Genomic DNA, 21,533 nt, shown 5'->3' with positions numbered 1-21,533 from the left:
GTAAGGGAAGAAAATGAGTCGCAGCCTACGCATCTGCCTGGGACTTCCTAGAACTGTCAGAACGGATATAGTGCTTGCCGAAGGAAGAGAGCCACCCATCCAAACCCTTCGCAAACAAGAAACTGAGCGCCACCTTATCCGTCTCCTCACAAGACACTACGGACACCCCCTCATCGACAAGATAAAGCAACGCACCAAATGTAGCATCTACAAGGCTATCCGATACATGGACCGCATCCTTCCTAAGCATCGTGCAAAAAGACAATATCAGGACACGGCCCCCTGGCTCCTACTCCCACCAAAGATCTCCACTGAAGTACCAGGGATTGACAAGAAAAACAAAACACCACAAGTGGCCCTAAAAGCCATATTGAAGAAAACTACCCGGTAGCAATGCAGGTGTACACCGACTGTTCCACATCGAAAAACAGATCATCCAGTGCTTTCGTAACCGACGGCATAACAAAAGCGTACAGGTTGTCTCACAAGACAACATCCACGGCAGCAGAGCAACATGCAGTTTTGAAAGCTCTACGCCACATCAGAAAATCCCAAGCCGGGGCATGGGTAGTGTGCTCCGACTCCAGAGCGACCCTCTACTCCATCCAAAGGCAGCACCCACAAGACGGTATTGTCTACAACACCATGAAGGCACACAGCGAAGCCTAAGCCTTAGGACACAACATATCACTCCAATTGATACCGTCTCACTGCGACACCTCCGCGGAATGCGCAGACAGAGCTGCAAAGGAAGCCCTTATCAAAAGTAGGATATATGCAATCCCCTTTACAAAATCAGATGCCAAGAGCCTTCTCCGTAAAAGTATAGAAACAAGATCGCGCACAATTTGGAAACAATCAATGAGACCAAAGGACTACCTTGCATTCATCGACCCTGAAGCAGACAGCATAATTCCAAATGGAATTGAACGATCAGTCAAAACAGTCATACATCGCACACGACTTGGAGCGCTGTACACAGGAACTACAAAGCACCAGCTAAGGCTCTGCGACTCAGACCTTTGCAAACGATGCAAAGTCCCAGAGGATACACACCACATAATCATGCACTGCCCAGAATATAGCCAAGCCAGACTTAAGCTCCAACAGACTGTAGCGGCACTGGACAACAGGCCTTTCTCCATTTGCAAGATTACCGGAAGATGGCCCACAAGGCACCAACAATCCAAAGCACTGAAAGCGCTCTGGACTTTCTTAAAAGACAGTGGTATAAAAGACCGCTTCTAAATTCCATCACTCCTAATTATTATATTTTATCGCGTAAGAACTGGAGCTGCAGGCGCCCTTAGGGCAGCCACCTGGATCCAATACACCACAATCCAGTTAAACTTATCTATGAGGTTGGAATGGGCAGAACGAGGAACAAAGCCAAATCAAGGCAGTTCTCTTATAATAGCTGCTTGGATAACAATTATGGTCGATTAGAGCTGACATACTCATTATGTTAGATATGTGTTAGAAAATGTATTAGAAATATGTTGATGGAAAAGTGCGAATTCGTAACCAGAACCAGTGGTGCTTGACCAGTCCGCAAAATGTGAGCGCGGCATAGCAAACACAAAGGACTCGTAAGCTCAAGCCTTGCTCAAACCTGGACTGTAAAGCACTCGATATCACCACCTGCTAAACAAAAATTGCGGACGAAGCATCAGCCCAGCGAACATTTTTGTTCCCGCATGCTGTTCGTGAGGCAGTCAAATTAAAAATCGCTTTCATCAGCACACCTTGTACTAATGCCTGCTCGTTTGCCACTTTTGTATGTTTACGAGACTCTCATTACAACCTTAGGTAACGCATCCATTGGTTTTATTCACATTTACAGCGTAAGCAATAGCTGGGGTGTATGCTAATTGTCCTAACAGAGCGAAGATTCTTTCCAAAGTGTGTTCTCAACGATGGTTACAATTGCACCGCCATACAAAGAAAGTGAGATTCCTCAAATTATTTTTCATTCATTCGTTCATTCATTCGTTTATGGTATTCGTTGATGTTGTCCTTCCGCGAGACCTGTGTCTCCGTGAACAGCCATATTGCACAGGCTGAAATCCTACTATCTGACCTAGCTTCCCCAACTGAAAAATATGTACAGGCTGTTTACTGATTACAAATCAGTACCTATCCTATCAGTGCAACACTGGTGTCATGCCCCCATGCGCCAAGAGCACAGAAATGCTTACTCTGGGCCCCTGGTCATTTGTGGGAATATCAATTGCCAGCAATTTTATGAAGCAGCAGCAGAAACTGCTTAAGAGCAAATGTCATAGCCAATTAGGCGGCCACCAGTCACATGATTGTCATCAAGAACGGGTCTCCCGCACATCGCCATGTTACACGAATGTCATTGACCTCACTCTGGCAAGTGCTGATATCACCCTGAACTAGGAAGCCCCAGCCGGACACGTGGGGATTTCACCACGTCCCAATAGTATTTACTCCAACACGTCGGAATTGCTGCCACAAGGAGACGAAGAGTGTAACCAATTGGGCTAAATTCGGACAGGAACTGGCATCTACATCAGCAGGCAGCTCACTTGGCTTCAGAAGAACACCAGTACAAGTACGCGACAAGTACGGCACAATTACAGTACACGACAGTATAGACTGCCTGTTACGTACCTCATGTACCTACGTCATGTACAGCTCCGGTCAACCTTAATAATAACACTGAAAAAATTGTGGCCTCGCTCCTGAGCGCGATTGCAGCAATCCTTGGGGTCATGAGGAAATCTTAGTTGGACAAAATTATTATGTTAGTTTAACGCAATGACTTTGTTCACTTAATGTTCCCCCATTGCTCCAAGGGTGGCTGTTATCGTGCTGGGAAATGAGACCGAATTTTTTTCAGTGTTATTATTAAGGTTGACCGGAGCTGTACATGCCTAAGGTACCTTAACCTCACATGCAGCTGCGCAATGTGGGGCGCGGCCAAGAGCAATATGAGTCGGCTTCGTGGAGGACTTGTTTGCACACCGGATCGAGTCTCGGCAGCCCTTGGACAATAAACGTATTTGGCGAATAAAATTATGGGTCATTTCGTAGCAACCTTTTTCAGATCCCCCCTGTTCTCGCCAGTTTTGCCATATCTTGCAATATTCGCGTGGTGCTTTCCGAGCACCAGGAAGTTGCCAGAGCTACTACTTTTTTCGCGCGGACTCGATTACAACCGGGCAGCGGGTTGCACAACTATATCCAGTGTCGTCACATCCGCACAGCGATGGTGGCGAGGGCCCGCTATGGCCTACACGTCGAAGTTCACGTGAGTTAGCAGACGACGAAACCCGAAGACGGGCGACCGTGATGCCCCTAGCGTGATCCAAACGGCTAAAACCGCTAGCTGACTGTCTTTCATCGGGTGCAACGGTCACGTGATCCAGCGCGGGCGCCGACCTTGCAATTTCCGAGCGCTGGGCCGTGTTGCCATGAAATGACCACCTGAATTAGGCATAAGACTCGCGGAGGGCAAGCAGTTTAGTGGGTCTCTCGGCGTTCGGTGACAAAAGCCTGCGATACTCTGAACGAATTGGATTTGTGTTAAAAAAAAGAAAACATGGTCGATCCATTGGTGGATCCGACGGAAACGCGTTGGCATTAACACTTGAAAACCCTTTGGGAACTCCCCTTCACAACGGTACAGAACCCTTCAACGACCCTTCACAACGCAAACGCATGGTCCTTTTGGGGGGTTTGGTCCAGGAATGTTCCCAGGAATGTTTGGCTCTTTTGTCCAAAAGGACCGTATGTTGTTTTTTTTTTTTGTACACAGAGGTCATGACCAGGCCCTTTGGGTTTTTTTTTTTACCCTTGGCACACACATTTCTTCCCCCATTGGAAGACACTTTACGAGACATATACACACCGAACCCGAACCGTTATTTTTGCCGGAACTGAACGTGAGCCCGAACCGAAATTTCATTACACTGTTGAACCCGAACCGGAGCAGAACCGGAAAAAATAATAGCGGTAACCGGTTCGCAACAAAACGGTTCGGACATAAAAGAAGTCCGAAGCCTCAAGTGCCTCCATATGATGGGTTTCGCACATTTTCACCTAGCAGTCAAACCAGGACTCAGCGCCTTTTTGAACATGTTGAAGCGCATTGTCATTGTGAGCGCGGCGGCAAGCAGCCTACAGACGCGCTGCGGCGCCTGCTCTTCAGAGAGGAAGCGCCACGCGGACGAATGAAGCAGGAATAGAGTAGGCCAGTTGTGCAGCTCTATAGGACGAATATGTGATTAAGCAACCGCCCAAAATTTCCCTTTACACGTGAGCAGTAAAAGTTAAACAAGTCAGAGAGATGGGAAGTGGAGAAGGAGCGCACGCAGAACGGTGCCCGTTTGGTTGGTGGTGGTTTGAAAAGTAAATGCAGTTCTGCTTACTGGTAGTACAATTGTGTCGTGACACTTTGCCTTTGTGTTGTGGATTAACTGGTACACTGCTGTGAGCTCGGACAGAGCAAGGCTGGAAGACTTATTTTCGACATGATCCAGTACGATTGCAGGTCGATTCAAGCTGTGAATTCAGTGTGCCGGTAAGTACCGCCGTCTATGCAAAATACCGTCCATCTTGTTGGGCTTCCTTTAAGTGTATCTTGCTGGTACTGTGCGTGTGAAAAAAAAAAAAAAAGGAAGAGATTTTGGGAACAGAAAGTATGAGAACGACACCGCTCCATCACCATGGACGCTATTTGCAAGTGTTAATCCATTTCTCCTTTCTCTCGCTAAAGGGAGTTCCTGACCACTAAAAACGACAATGCGGACAACAGCAGTAAGCTATTAGCCACGCATATCCTGATAAAGGCAGTTCTATGGGAGATATAAAATGGAAGCGTTGAACCGGGTCGCGAACCGGTTCGATTTTTGGCCTGGCCGAACCGGAACTGAACCGGAACGAAATCCAAGCAATGCGAACCCGAACCGAACCCGTATTTTTTGCGGTTCGACACCCTGGCCTACGCACCAAAAACGTGTTGAGATAACAGTGCGACATCAATACGTAGCGTATGATATTTCAGTGAATACAATTTCTCATCCCCAAGTGCCACAGATAATAAAAAAATGAATATTTTCCCTTGAGTGATTAGGCGCTTCTCTAAGGACAAGCAGTCCAACAACACTGAGCTTCAGCTCACTGGTATTCCTCGTGAGTATTCCTCGCATTCCTCCAATGACGTTTTATTTCAGATGCTTACATTTTTAGCATGTCCTCAAAGGCGTAGTCCTCTATAGGGCATGGCCTTTCCGAATATGATCACATAGCGCTGATCAATTCGACCGTAGTGAACAGCTTGCTCTCAGTGTGGCCGAATCTTGATTTCGTCAAGTCTGGACGCACTCTTTTATACGACAAGGGGCTTGCAATGGTATGACTCATCCTTACTGAACTGGAAGGAATGCGAGGAACCCTCGCCCCGAGTTCACTCGCTTTGGGATAATTTGGGGCAGGGAAATAATAGGGGGCCTTGTTCATGTCCAAATGTTTGTCGGACACGAAAAATTACTGATAGAGTGCACCGGTGACACTTAACGGGTCGGACTTACGCCCTCTGGGAAAGTATTACACTTTCCCAAAGTATTATAATACATGTAGTACCTCGAGTTTGCGTATTATCATACAGATACAAATACATTTCAAAAACGAGTATTATAATACGTAATACAAATACTCAAAAGTATAACAGTAATAATATTATAATACAAAGTATTACTATTACTGCCCACCCCTGCTTGGGTGTGCCACCAGAACAAGCCTCAGTTCTACCGGCAGCGTCCTGGAGTGGAGCCACGGGCAGAGAAGGTTCCTAGCGCATCTGGCCATCTGGGACATTCCATCATCGTCAATAAGGGCTCATGTGGGGGACCAACATCTCCTCTACACACTAAACTTGGGCACCAAATGAGCAACGCCCTCTGGTTAACTGGAGCTAGACGAGATTGCTCTTGCAGAAGGTTAACCGTGAGTTAGGCTTCCGAAGAATTCTATACCTCACGGTACGGAGATGAAGGCAGCGATTTCCCGCAATTGATTCAACTGCCTCACCAGGGACGGTGCCCTGCTCTATGCACAAATATGTGTTGTGGAAATAGATAATCGATGACATAATGATAATGACGTACCACATTTTTTACGTGCAAGGGATCTGGAAATATGTACGTGAATGGATTGCATGAAACCATCTTGCTTAAGTGGGTTTTGAAAGAAGGACCGAATGGTGATATCAATATGAAGAGTCAATTTAAAATATAGACTCGAGCTCGCTTGCCGAATTTTCAACTAGAGCTAGCAATATCCCCGACGGCTTTAGCACGATATATCGCGTGATGCCGCCTCTTAATCCGGGCGTGCAGGCATTTTTCTCCTTCTTACCTCGGGGACGGGATAAAAGACGAGACACTGGAAGTTTCTAGTGGGGAATTAATTCTCTACAGGAGACAGTACTGAATTGCGACCAGTAATCCTCCACACCATCTAGCGTTCGGCGGCGACGTTGGAAATGAAATTTTAAAAAAGCAGACGAAACTTCCACAACCATAACTCACATCTATCTCATAACGAAAAACCCAAGGCTATAGGGTCGGCATGACAAACGCGCATGAACGATTGTGTTCCCCTAGTCCTTTGCGCGTCTCCTGTTCGCCTTCTTTTCTTTTTCTTCTAAATGGTGGATTTCTAATTCGGAAACAGTAGGGATTAAGCAGCAAATACTCTGCACTGCCAGTGTAGTATATGTGCAAAGTAATGCCCTATTGGAACTACATAAAAGGTTGTCACATGTCTGGCCTGGGAGAGCGACTTATACTGCATACTGTATCCACAACAAACTGCTTGGGTGGCTAACACACCTTAGGAGGCGTGCAGTATCTCCCGTTCTTTGCATGTACATTTCGAACCTACAACCAAAAAACGGTTAGCTTGCTACGGGACTATGAAAACTGTTCCGGTCGCTAGGACAAGCCTGCTCCTATCACCACCAAGGTCTCCGAGAATCTCTTTCCCTACAAACTTTTTTTCAGATTGAGAAAAAAAAAAGACTCCGATGCGGCATGATCCGGCGAGTACGGTGGATGTTCAGTGCATTGAAATCGCAAGGCCTTTAGAACCTGCATTGTCTTGACTGCTTTGTGAGCCGGTGCACCCTGCAAAAGGTGAATGCTTTTCCGTAGCTTCCTCCGTCGTTTTTCTTTCAGAGCCTCTTTTAACCGACAGAGCAACCTACAGTAATATGCTGCATTAACTGTTTCACCCTTCTGGAGGTCAGCCATCAAAACACATTGCTTGTCCCAGAAAACCGTGACCATGACCTTTCGAAACCGGATCGTGGAGTGTTGAATTTCCTCGGCCTCGAAGAACCCGAGACCTCCATTCCATGGTTTTGTCTCAGGATTGTAGTGATGCTGCATGTTTCATTCACTGTAAGAAATCGATCAAGAAACGCATGAATGGACGCTCAAAATGCTGCAAATTAACTTTGAGGCATTCATTCGACGTTGTTTCTCATCGACATTCAAACATTTCGGCACCCACTTGGCTGGCGGCTTCCGCATGCCTTCATTAATTACGAAGCTAACGCGTTCTCTGGATGTGCCTAAGGCCTCCGCAACTGTTTTAACATTCACCGACCTGCAAAAATGAGGTCATGGACACAATCAAAATTTTAGAGATTGACACCGTTGGAGGTCCCCCTGATCTTCCGGCGTCTCTCGTGTCAAAATCCCTAAGCTGAAAATCCGCAAACCACATCACTTTAGTATGATTGACACTCGTCACTTAATGTTCGTCTCATGCACCCATATAGATATCCTGCGGAGTTCTCTTCTGCGTGAACAGGACCTTCGTGACAGCCCGAAGTCGAAGTTACCCCATCGAGCAAAAATGCTTCGCGTTACAAACAAATTCCCTCTTTCTTCTTCTTCGTTTTCGTCTCGCTGTTTGTGTCTACGCTGAAGAGACCGCGTTCATATATCCGGAAGCGGGTCGGGTCATGAACATTCCAGTACGCCCTTGAACATTTTTACTTAACCCTCGATTAATATGTGTCATGTGTAGCCAAGTCCCCGTCAACTTCAGCACAGCTGTGGTTTGAGCAGTCAACATACGTACTTTGGTCACGGAAAACTCGAAAGTAAAAAATGTGACAGCTCTCCCCGGTTCCTTACGGCACTAATGCTACGGTAGAAAAGTAGAAGGCTCGTTCAACCTTTTCATGGCTTGTCCATTCATGTCTTCATACTTCGTAGGGGGTGGAAGCACTCACCAACAAGTGAGTCGAAGTCCATGTCAGATATCAACGACTGGCTTTCCTGCGTCAAAACATGCAACACCCTATAGCACACAGCGCATCGTACCTGCTCGCATATTTCTGAATTCAACGCACTCTGTCGAAACGAGTTTAGGCATAGATAATCACAGGCACGCGCACAAATCTCTCGCAGCGATACTGCTGGAAAGGAGCCACAGTTGAGGAAGCTTGCATTATACCGCATTCCGTATCGAACGCCTATCTTGTCCCTCTCACTCGGCCATTTCGGATGCACACCTGAATCGCATCACGTGCGCAGGTGAGCTTTGTTAGAGGCTTCTATTAAACTTTGAGAGCAACCATAGAGAGGCGGTTGTCACATGGCACACTGGGCGTTCGACACCATTACCGGAAATCTGCGGACTTCCATTGTTTGATTCATGGCACCTAATGACATAACGACTTGGTGCGCTAATTACCCTCTGATATTCTAACCATTGTGTCATTACCATCTGTCACTGGATCCCCTCGCAGGACCTGCCGTGAGCTGTTTGCCCACTGCTAATTGCCCTCCTCTCCTCCGCAGGTTTCACGTTTCCGATTGCGGCTAATTGTTTGTTGGGATCAGTCCCCTGCCCTCCTTGTGCAGCTGCGCTACGGCCTGCATTATTCCCATCACCCACTAGTAGAGGCTATCGGACCCTGTCGAGAGATACGATGGCTTCATCTTCACAGTCACAGTATGCGTGACGACATCGAAGCTACCCGTGTAGAAGGGCGCTCGCGCGTTTCGTCAGTATCTGCGATGGCTAAGGCAGTTGGCGTGGAGCCGACGCATACTCAAATGTTACTCAGACAAGTTATTTGAACTGCAATATTTATGAATGCCGTAATTTGTTTCAGTCTGTGTTATTCAAAAGCACAATATATTATTCTCTCAGTGTGTTTCATGGCAGTTGATGCTGCGTTTGCTTTCCCTTCTTGCCTTCTAAGGGAAATGCAAAGGGGTAATGATGTGATGTTGAATTTGACGTGTGTGATGGACAATAATGTTATGTTATGTTGAGTTTGATGTTGGATGATGTGTAACGATGTGATGTTGAGTTTGATGTTGTCATTTACACTTGTCCGGTATAACGTGAGCATAGGTAGGCGGATACACCCATGGTGGCCATGAGCGACACCAGTCACCATCACATCACTCAAAATGATGTGATGTTGAAGGATGGGCAATGATGTTGTGTGATGTTGAATTTGATGTGAGTGGTAGGCAATGATGTTATGTGATGTTGAGTTTGATGTTGAATGATGGGTAATGATGTGATGTGATGTTGTCAAATAAGTGTCATTTCCACTTGTCCGGTATAACGTGAGCATAGGTTGGTGACTTCACTCATTGTGGCCATCACCGACATCATTCACCATCGCACCACTCCGAAAGATGTGATGCTGAGGGATGGACAATGATGTGATGTGATGTTGAATTTGATGTGAGTGATAGGCAACGATGTTGTGTGATGTTCAGTTTGATGTTGAATGATGGGTAATGATGTCATGCGATGTTGAGTCACATGTCAAATAAACGTCATTTCCACTTCTCTGGTAAAACGTGAGCATAGGTGAGGCATATACTCATGATGTCCATCACCGACATCATCAACCATCATATCATTCGGAATGATGTGATGTTCAGTGATGAGTAATAATGTGGTGTGATATGGAATTTGATGCGAGTGTGGGCAATGGTGTTATGTGATGTTGAGTTTGATGTTGAATGATGGGTAATGATGTGATGTTCAGCTTGATTTTGACTGATGTGTAATGATGTGATGTTCAGTTTGATGTTAATGATGGGTATCGATGTGATGTTATGTTAAGGTTGATGTTGAATTATGATGTGATGGGTTTTGAAGTTGAAATCGTCGTTGTGGGTTCTGACGTTGACATTACTTGGGGTTTTTGCATACAACTGCTCATGGCAATATGCTTTGACTCAGACATGAATATAGTACCCCTGCTATACTGCTGGGATCAGTGTACCTGTTCTTGTGTCCTTAATAATATGAGCTTACGGGTATGCGTGACCTTGGTCAAGTATTTGGAGTCGGGTACTCGGTGGCATGCACTTGGATTGCATCCGTAAGGGGCAGGATGGTTGACGTTGGCGCTATCGCGCTATTAGTTTTACATCACTTCAGAGCAAATGTGGTTTGTATGTGGGCTCCAGAGCGCAAAGAAGAGGCGCATTCAAGCTGCTATATCGGTTATATCAGACTGTCTTCTGCCGCTCGTTTCTTTTTGAAACTCCTGGCACACAAACATTCCTGATGTCCCGGCAAATGAGTGAGTAAGTGGGAAAATATGACCGGTATTGTGCAGTATGAACTCTGGGTAAGTTACTGTCACGTGAACAAGATAAAGCCAGCAAGTGCGCGACGTCGATTCGGGCAACTTATAGCACACCGCGCTTCCGCGTTATGATTTCACGTTGATATCGTCGCGCAAAATTACGCTTCGAAATAGCGTGACGCAGATACAATCCTGGTTCTGACTTTGGCGAAGGCAGAAGAAAAGCATAAATGAAAAATGGTCCAGGGGAATGTCGCATGAAAGTGACGAGGTGCATAAATTTGGCTTATAATCACAGACTGTACCGGTACAGCCGCTAACCCAACGAATGTCTGAACAGCTTAGAACACTGCACGGGCTCGGGCTTACCCGGAAGCCCGAACCCAGCCAGACCAAACACGCTTACATTTGTCCTTTCGGATTTCGGTGCAGCGCTGTCGGCGTCACCCTCTACAAAAAAAAAAAAAAAAAAAAAAAAAAACACGGCTCTGACTACCCTGCCATCGCGACATCACAACGCAAGAGGTGCTTATGAACGCTAAACCTCTCCACCAACCACCGTCAACAAAAAGGAATAAACGGCAATCAAAAAAGGAAACAAGGATGAGCAAAATCAAATAACCTCTGTCACCCGCAAACCTTGTCTCATGGCGCGATTCACCATCATCCAACTGCAGAACCCAAAATTTACACTCAATCTCATGGAGGCGAACTCGGCCCAGAGGACGCACTGTCCCCCCTAGCTACCGGTCCAACCGTCCCGCCATCGAAGGCAGGCAGACTGCTCGGCATTCAACGGCACTCCCCCCGAATCTCAACCCATCACTGGAATTCAACTTCAAAGTCCAGTTTTCAAGTCGAATACAAACGACTTCTGGAGTTGAATTGCCTATTATGTGATGGCGGGGATATATTTATTAGAACAAAGAAAAATGGAGGAACGGTCAGCCAAAAACAACAACAACTTTATTTCAGGATGATGGGCGGGGAGTTTCATCGCCGGGGGCGATACTCTAGCCCATTGCTGGAGGTGAAGCTGGGAATGAAGTAATGGGTTCCGTAAGCCAAACGGTATGTCGCCTTGCTATTCCGCAAAACATAAAATTATTAGGAAATAAAGGATAAACTAACGAAAAATGAAAGAAGGATGAGATAGATTAAAGACAAATAAGATTTTATTAAAAAGATAAGGGTAATGTGTACAAGGGTGAGAGGTGAGGGTGGGGCGCTGACGAATGAGATGACAAGACTTGAGGTCACAGGCTGTGCATGAGACCTGTGTCGCCGAGGAACGTCAAAACTGCGTTCGTCACAGACCGCTGTCTGGGATGTCGTATACTGGGCCGAGCAGAGTGGTCAGAGAAAAGTCTGTGCACCGCAGCTCGAGTAGGCGTCGTCTGAGCGTGGCTTCAGGGGTATCCAATCTGCGGCAGTCGACGAGAAGATGTGAAATATCAGCTTCAACAGCGCAAGTAAGGCATTTGGGCGAGTGGAAAAGACTTATTTTATGTAGAAGCAGAGGGGTCCTGGCGACATTAAGTCGTAGTCGGTGTAAAATGGACACTTCTCGAGAGGAGCAGTGTTGTGTGGAAACGAAATCCATCGATAGGTCGATGGACCGGAGATGATCGTTTCATCGGACAGCGCCCTCTTGAACCTGCCGAGTGACGCTGTGGCGGATTCGGCGTATCTGTAATCGACATGCTGAGGCCGAAAGTGGTAGGGAACAGTTATTGAAGGTGACGTCTCCATGTGCCCGACGTGTTAAAGCGTCGGCACAGGTGTTTCCGTGCAGGCCGGTGTGCCATTGGAAACACAGGCTATGACACGACGATAGAAGGCGGTTGTATGTTGCGACTATCATGATGTCTCGGTCGCCGATTGTTCTGGTACAATAATTTGCCAGAACCTCTAGCGCCTCCTTATGTCCGTGAACACAGTCCACGCCCCAGGAGCTGATCCGCCATGTGATTCAACACGGCCAATATAGCGAAGAGCTCCGACCCTGTAGATGATGTTTCGTAGGGGGTTGCTGCGCCACTTCAAGGTTCTCATGTGGCATGCAAAAGGCTGCTGTTGATCCGCCTTCAGACATTGATCCATCGGTGTACACAGGGAGTCGTTGAGAGTAAACTTAGCTGAGGTGCTCCGGCGTATGTTGATAAGCAACAACGGGAGGTACAGAGGTTTTCTTCAGAAGACCATGAATGTGGTCACATACAGGAGGCCTGCGAAGAATTAACATTGGCGGGGCAATGTGATGGGCTGTGATGTTGAATGATGGGTTATGATGTGACGGGCTGTGATGTTGAAGGATGCGTTACGATGTGATAGGCTGTGATGGTGATGTCGAATGATGGGTTTGGTGTGATGGGTTGCGATGATGATGTGATGTTACGGGTTATGGGCAAGGCCGGACATGACGCGATGTTGAATGCATTTTTCGGGAAATTCCGACCCATGAACGTGCGGCGAAGTAGAAGCTCACTGTCAGCGGTTCGTCGGCTGCGGACGTAACAATTCGCTTGATCACCTATTTATGCCTCGCAACTTTATTGCATACTACGTGCTATGGCGAGGTAAAATAGCAGGGTCTGTTGTACCATGGTTATGCATATCAAAATATTAGCTAATTGGCATAAGTGTTTCAGGTGTTCGCAGTTTTATTGTGTTCTATTATGCATTCCTGTTTGGATTTTTCGTTTTTCTCACAGAAAAGGCAGTCCACTCATAATACATGACACTACTACAAAAAGAAAGAAAACAACCGAACACACAATTCATATTATTTTGATGGCACAATGTCTGATGACCCATATGGGGTACAGGAGAAACAGATCACGTCGTCACCCCCAGCAATCTCACTTTCGGTGTCAGAAAATACGAACGCCTCAACGTACGTGTCACCAATTCACACTCCTTCCAAACCAGACACGCATGTAAACATCTGATAGAAATTCAAGGGGTACTGTAAACGATTACCAGGGGAAAGCATCTTCCAGAAGCCCCCACGTTTTCGGAACATTTCTTGGCATACTCTAGATGGATTGTCGAATCACTGCACGTTGTGCGAGGAACGCACAGATATGAGCATGCTGCTTGTGCGTAAGGGGTACCTGCACACGAAAGTAAAAAGAAATGCAGGCTATGACGGATGGTCAGAGGAGTTCCATTTGCACAAGTACACCAGACAGCATGCCTTTTCGACCTCGTGGGAGCAAGCAGTAATATGTATACGAACGTGCTTGGCAGCACAAGCAATATCGCGTCCAGCATGACAAATGGAACAAGGGGAGGAGAATATGATTAGGGTTGACGGGGAACGGCAATGAATCTGATCGGACAGACGCCCGTGGCTCCCGCCTGCGCGACGAGACATGCACGCCGGATGCTCTCGGCAGCCCTCCCCACAGCATTTCGTCCGGACAAGCCTTAGGACGGCGGACAACGAGCGAGAAATGGCTACTCAACGACATGCTCGAACATCGAAAACCACTCTCCCACCTTCAGGCGGGAAAGCAGAAGAATAGGAAAAAAAAAATGTTGCCCATGTGTGTGGAAAGAAAGATAGACAGTGCCTAGATGACCGTGGGGAGTACCTGAGTTTCAAGGGGATGAAGACTTGCATATAATCACTTTTACGTAGTTTTTGTGTTTGTAGCATTTTGACTTGCTATGCCCAAGTTATGTTCCACTTACGGAAATGAAAATCCGTCACGCTCAAGAAAACGTACTAGTCCATTTAGACAATTCGCGATTAGACACATAACACATCAGGCAAAATAGGCCTCGGTGGAACAGTTGGAAGCATGTCAGCCTGTGCAAAATTCATCCACAGACCGACCATATTAGCGTTGCTCATCGATCAACTCATCAATCTTAGTTGTCTCGCAATCACGAATTATCATTATGGATATCAAAAATCGAATAGGCAAAATCAACAATGGAATATGCTTCGAAATAGTTTATCTTACGCGGAACTCCAACTCCAACACGGGCATCACACAGGCTGCCGTATACGCCACAGGGCTTCCGCTTGTTCTTTCTTGCGGTTTAGCTGTCGAATAGTACGAAAAAGCGTTCTAAGGAAGCGTCGACAGGGCTTAGAGCTTCACTTAATTAAACGCAGTTTAATACCTTTAAACGGCAGAAGTCCTTCAAAGAACTATGTCTGTTTCATGTGCAAGAAAAAGAAAGGCACAGAAAGGATATAGCTTTGTGAGACGCACAACTTTCATTATCGTTAAATAGGTCTTCCAAGCATCATGGGTATAGCAGTTCGGAATGAAGCATCAAAAGATAAAAAATGTTAGTAGCTCATCAACTTGAAAGCCTGCAGCTCAGATTCTTTCTTATGAATCTCTACTGGCATGGATGCGGTCACGTAAACCATCTCCGCAGTGCAACTCCTCTTCCCTCTTAACCTGCGTGCGTGCGTGCGTGCGTGCGTGCGTGCCTGGTTTTGCGTTTCTCCCTTATCTGCTACACACGTGTTCCACACACACACGCGCCACGTGAGAATGGAAGCTAGAACATGAGGCAGGCGCAGCGGCTTTATCGCAGTTCTTGTCCACATAGATAGGTGGAGCTTGGCATGTCGTGTTGAGTGTCTGCAGCGTCGTAACACTGCATGCTAAGCGGGAAAGTTGGACGGTGGGCATCATTTGCAGGCGGATGGACCTTTTATTTTGGTTTCCCCTTTAGAGAAACAAGTGCGAAAAAGATTAGGTATATACTTATCGTTGGTATCCATGAGTTTACCAATCTGCGGAGTTTACGCCGCGTATTGCGGTGGTTGGCGGTGTCGCAGTATCGCTCTTACTGAGGTCGTCGCTTCCCTCCTACGGCGGCATGCTGCTCCGCCGGATCGTGCGTACTGTGCGGTCTTCAAAGGGGCCTACATTGACGGGGGGGGGGTATCCCGATACCACACAGTTAAGAATCCGCACGTTCAAACGTTCAGAATCCCAAATCGGCACCAGACTCAACAGGTATATACAGCACGTACAGCAACTACGGCGCTTTAGTGTGAGGTGTTGAGTATCGCCCTTGACGATGAAATTCCCCATTGATCATCTCAAAATAATGTTGCTGTTGTTGTTGCTAGCACTGCCTAGAACACGCGCAGTGACATGTAGTGAAAAAACTTGAACTAACCATGGTGCCACTACAGCAATATAGGTCGGGATTTATCCAGCGCCCCCTACCGCCCCCCAAGTTTCTTTTCTGGCTAACCCTACCTGCCCTCACTTTTCTACCTGTGCACCTCATACAGGGGTACCTTGTTATTGCTTGCCCCCCCCCCCCCACTCATTTTTTGCAAAAACCCCTTGTGCTCAGGATTCTGGGTAGACCACTGAATAGAGGCCTCTCCATGACCATAAACAAACCAACGTCGCTTTGTTTTGTGTTGTTCCAGGGCATCCGCATTGCTAAGCCTAAACGTCGCTAAAACGACTTCGATGAACATCGACAACACGCGAAGCTGGCACATGGCTCAGTGATAACCTACTTTGAAACACGGTCATTCTCAGACTTTGCAGATATAAGCATTGACTTTGCAATTTGGGATTTTGGTATTGTGGACTTTGAGATCTGGGATTTTGAACGCTGGGATATTGTGGCATATACCCCATTGGGGTTGTAGATAACTGATCGATACTTCGTGGCTTTACGTCGCGAGACAACAATGATCGTGAGCGACTCCACGGTGGTTGGCATGTGCGTTAATTTTGTCCACCTGAGTGTTCTGTAACGTGCGCCGAGATCTCAGCACGTTGCGCACCGTATTTGACGTCCCTCACGGAAGACAGCGTTTCTGAGCAACTTGTACACTGCCAGCAAGTTAATGGCGTAAAGTTCGGACCACTAGGTTGGCACGTTACCAGCCGACCAAGAGAGGCTGATCATTGGCCTCGGAGCACATTGGCTCAGGGCGTTGACAGAGAAGGCTTCTGAGGAAGACCCAGCCACAGTATTGAAATAGCAAGGAAAAACAATGCCTTCGATCCAATCGAATCCTGTCCAATCCAAAATCCAAGCATCAACACAAAGTGTGAAAGCAAAGCTCGCGCAGTGTAATGTACCGTACCATCACGTCCTAGACTGAGGGCCTCCAGAGAGCACAAACAAAGTAGAAGCGTCATTAGGCGATAGACACGGCGGCAGGGGAAAAAAAAGTCGAAAGACCGTGGATTAAAACGTTTCAAGGCCTTTTGAGCTTTCAGCTCCGCTACTGATGTAAACAAAAACAGACGCTCTCGTCTTCATCCTTAGACTGAAAGCCTTCGGAACGTCTTTGCTATTTTTCTTCCCATCTTTGTTAACACTTCCACAGAAATACAAACGGAAAAGCTACTCTTCCGATGGCCATCTTTCCCCTTCTGTCAAGTAAAACCTATAGATCTCGCCATGTGCTCGCCGCTTCTTTTTTTAACAATCGCTTGTTTACAGGACCTTCTTTACAGCCACTTTAAAGCAGCCCAACCCTTTCCAGGCGCTTCGTTTTACTTTTCCTTCGCACTCGTCAGTTCCCCCATTTTTTATCCCTTTGTCCTTCTTCGACTTCGCCCACATCTGCCGGGACGATTTCCGAAAACTTTGTCGACCCCGGTCAAAAAGAACGAATTCTTCCTTTTTTTTTGTGTGTGTGTGCACTGGGAGTTCCTTGCATTCCCTCATCCGAAGAAGCGGCACCACGCTGAAAGGAAAAGAAACTGCGAAGCCCCAAAAAGTCTGTTCTTCCTTTCTCTGTGTTAGTTGACTTTCTTGGAAAAGCGATGGTTTACGGACGTAGGCTCCCTTTCACAACCAACCTCTTACGTGGTCATTTTAGTGTGTTTCGTTTTTCCCTTTCCCTCTTTCTCGCGTTCCTTACTTTTTTTTTTTTTCTCCTAGCAGTCACCGAAGTTTCCGTTGTAGATGGTAAGGTCAGCTGCAAAACTATTGCCCGTTTGGCGGTTCAAGCCATTGGAAGTCTGTTACTCTCTTCTGGTTTTCATCCGCTCTTTCAGTTCACTTAACTCTCCAGCATATGTACAGCTGCGTCTGTTGTAACCCCGGTGAAGGCTGTGCGTATCGTGTGTTTGGTTTTTGGTGTCTCTGCGATGGATATCACGCGTTCGACGAGTGTGCCATTTGTTGGATACGCAACCTTCCCGCTTATAGGGCTGGTCGGTTCAACTCGTACCATTTATTGTGAGGTAAGAGAACAGTTATATCTCATATGGACTATCTTCGTCACTGTTACTTTTGTTTTCCTGTGCTTTGTGTGTTTCCCGTTTTGGTTTAATTTGAGACATCCTTATGCTTTGGTTTACGGCATATTTAAATATCCATGCCTTACTAGTACGGGTCACCTTGCTAACAAATGCTGGTAGAGAGGTTACATAGGTACTTCCGTAACCCCACTGCCAGCGAATTATACTCAAAGCGTGAAGGTTGTGATTCTTGTGCGATTCTCGATCTTGTGTGATTCTTCCATGCCAATGGCGATGTTAGACAGGCCTTGGTGTTTTTGCTTTAGATATAAATATTTTGCTCGGTCAGTGAGTATCACGAATGTTCTTCCACATTATCACACTTTGCAAGATGTAAAGCTTGCTTGCGCATCGTTGTGTAGATGTATGAACGACCATACCCACAGCTCCTAACAAAGCACGCAACTGTCCACTATATAAATCACTGCACAGTCGATTAACACGATATTGCGTTACTGATTAGATTTACAGTGGTAGAATTTGTTGTCAACTGAGGTATTGCTAGATCTGTTACATGTACATGTGTTGTGGTTGGTTGCGTAAGTGACGGTATAAAGCAGATACTCAGGGTATGACCTCTTTTTGGTAACTGAAGTTTCTGTATACAAAGTAGTTATGCAGCGCTTTCCACGCACTATACATCGTGGCCACAAGATATTATTATATTTCTTCGATCGTTCTTGATCCTATTCGAATGCCTCTTGACGTAACAATGCTGCCCCACATTGACGTACGACTTCTTCCCCGGCATGAGAATAAATCAGCTGCATTGTACTACAGGTAGGTCTTATACCGCAGGAGGAGATATAACATAATATACAACATAAATAACGTACAAAATGGCCAATTGGTTAAAGTGGACTGAAAAGTCCCAAACTATAGCTCCATACTGCTACCTATTTCCTTTGTGTTATACCACACTCAATCCGGCCACCCTTCCAGAAGCGAGGCTGTTTGAAATTATGTTCCGCACCAGAGCATCGTAGCAGAAGCAATTAAGCAGGAGTCTTGCCATAACAAACACTGGACTTCCGTTAATGGAAATATCGAAGTCATAAGTTAATATATGCGTAGGTAAGTGGACTAACAATGTCTAGCAATAATTCCTAAGCAAAGTTTAAGCTAAACCAAACTAACATTTTTGCAACCATAATCTCGTTCCCATAGCAGCATACCGCTTTATTTCGATGCTCGAGATTTGAAATCACCGTCAATAATGTCACGAGTCCCACTATAGCCCCTCTTTTTGTCTCTCACACAATCCTGCATCAATCCACGGGGGCAAAGAGAACGATGATTCTATTATCTCAATTGGGAAGGTCGTTTCTGCAAATCGAATTTGCGCTTATCAGGAATAATTATCTCAAAGTGACCCCAGTGATTCGGAGACGGCCCTTTGGTTCTCCATTGCCAGATCACTTTCTTCTGTGCATTTCGCACTTTTGCGTTACTCTAGAAGGGAGTCACCCACTAGAAAGCGAATCGATGGTGATTATTTGCGAACGAACAAATTGTAAACGATAATGCTTAGTAAATTAACACGCTTCTTCCCCCCCTGCAGCTTCCGGGTGCGCCCTATATCGATCCATCCGCTCTGAACACTGTGTCGCGAAGTTCTTGCACTTTTTTTTTACCGAAGCTGAACTGCCTTCAGCCGGTACTTAATGTAAATCGGGGACAGATGCAATAGAAGTATACAATACGTACAGGAACTGCGGCTGCTGGGAGGAGGACTTATGTACATGAGGCTGAGCTCTATGGAGTTTTGTGTAGTTTCCCTTTCTTGTCTTAATAACGCGTCCTGGAGAAGCCAGTCCCGAGTGGCTCGAGACTAACATCTCCATTTTTCTTTTAAAAATCAAGCATTCAATCAATTAATCAATCATTCTATGGACGTTCTGACGTTCCTAGATTTATTTATCAATCTTGGTATGTATTTTCTTTTTTTAGCTCAAATGTAGTAACTTACACGAATTTCGCGATCGTCATTTTTCAGTGGATTTGAAATCAAGCAATATATTATTATTTTTTACTTCCCTTTTTTTACTTCCCGTGTTAGCGCCGCGAAGCAACTAAGTATATTGTTAACGATGAGAGTAAAATATAATAAAATATTGCAACGAATGAGTTCCGCTACGTCAAACTAGCCTGCTATTATTATTATTATTATTATTATTATTATTATTATTATTTCAGCACACTTTGGCAGCATCTGCAGTAGAAGATATCGATTCCACACTCACTCGAACAGCATTTCGTCATTCCACCTTCATTCTCAACTCGACAATGCGTGCTTGATTGTCTGCATCACCTTCACCAATAAGGAATGTTTTAATTCTATGCGTGGGTGTCGCACCGCCAGCACAGATAATTTTCGACTGAAGAAGTCTCAGACTCGCAGCATCCTTAGCCTGATAAATTTCACGGTACAACTCCACAGAACACCCATCGCGAAATGAACGTGCCGAAGTACTCTCTGAATGTCCCGCATAGCGGATCGGCGAATTAATAAGACGGCGAAATTTGTTGCAGTAAGCCACTTATCGAAAGCACATATGAGCCACCAGATGAGTGTAGTAGACTTTGACTGATACACCCCGCAGTATAGCAGCAAATAATAATAAAAAAATACACAATGTTGACGGTGATAATACGAAGGGAATCTGTGACGAATCGAAAATTTAAAACTCTGAAGTCTAGCACGGTGATCTCTTTGGAGAAGGTGTATAGGGATTCATTCTGTATTTGTACGTGCTCCTTGTTGCTTAGTCTAGGGCGTGCATTTCGCTGGAAAGCGGTGTTCCGCCTAAGTGTAATATTGTAGGTGACGTGTAGCTTCCACTGACTCCCTAATTCCCTTTAGTATTCCTAAACAATAAACGGTTTTGATATACACGTCATTTTATATATATATAGTTAATATATATATATATATATATATTTTTTTTTAAACGACTCTTTGGTAGCCTTGATCATGTATATACGAGCTCGTCATTCCTGTCAATTTCGCTCTCTGAAAGTGCGGTATACTATATTGTATCTATGCATACCAATGCTAAAGCAGTTACGGTATTGATGGTATTGGGGGATTACGAAAAAAACAAAACAAAGAAAAACAACGGAATAGGCGCATGTCACGTTAGAACGAATATGCCCCACCCTATCCCGCGGCAAAGATCTAGTGATGACCCATGAAGCAGCGCGAGGTGGTATGATGTCGCTGTTATTACCAGGCTTTACTTCCTTCTTTTTTACCTGACGCGAAATCCGTAGTCATTTCTAATGATTCTCCAATGCGCACAATGTGATCCAAGGTCGCAGCAGAAGAGAAATCTCCATGTTCACATGGCACGCTAACGTCAGCGTCAGTTCCGTGCAGTGGTGGTTGTGGTGACGTGCCACATGCGGTCCCTTGCCTATACGTCATTGTGCTCGCAAATTCTAATCGAGTCAAGTTATAGTAATTCTGCACACATTCTGGACCCACCACAATGCGAGAGCAGTCGATCCCGTGAAGGGGTATCAGGGGTAAGGTGGGGCAAGATGAGACACGGGGCCAGATGAGACATTTTTTTCTCGACGCCGCCTTACTCAGAGACGCGTTGCTCCATGATCTTGAAACTTTACTCATAGGTGGCTCTGCATGTCCTCTTTATTGCACGTGAGAA

At 45.9% G+C, this 21,533-nt stretch overlaps 1 long non-coding RNA gene across 1 annotated transcript; it reads right to left on the bottom strand.

Annotated features, from left to right (window-relative positions):
* Positions 1-7,045: 7,045 nt before the first annotated feature.
* LOC135384024 (uncharacterized) lies at positions 7,046-13,666 on the bottom strand. The gene is made up of 4 exons (XR_010420214.1): positions 13,589-13,666; positions 8,216-8,318; positions 7,235-7,428; positions 7,046-7,154 (listed from the first exon to the last, which is right to left on the bottom strand). It is a non-coding gene; the product is annotated as an uncharacterized LOC135384024 (long non-coding RNA).
* Between the last annotated feature and the right edge of the window lie 7,867 nt (positions 13,667-21,533).

The sequence above is a fragment of the Ornithodoros turicata genome, chromosome 2 (genome assembly GCF_037126465.1).
Source record: "Ornithodoros turicata isolate Travis chromosome 2, ASM3712646v1, whole genome shotgun sequence".
Taxonomy (NCBI): domain Eukaryota; kingdom Metazoa; phylum Arthropoda; class Arachnida; order Ixodida; family Argasidae; genus Ornithodoros; species Ornithodoros turicata.
Note: the sequence above shows the minus strand (reverse complement) of the source record. Positions and strands in the feature narration are given on the sequence as shown.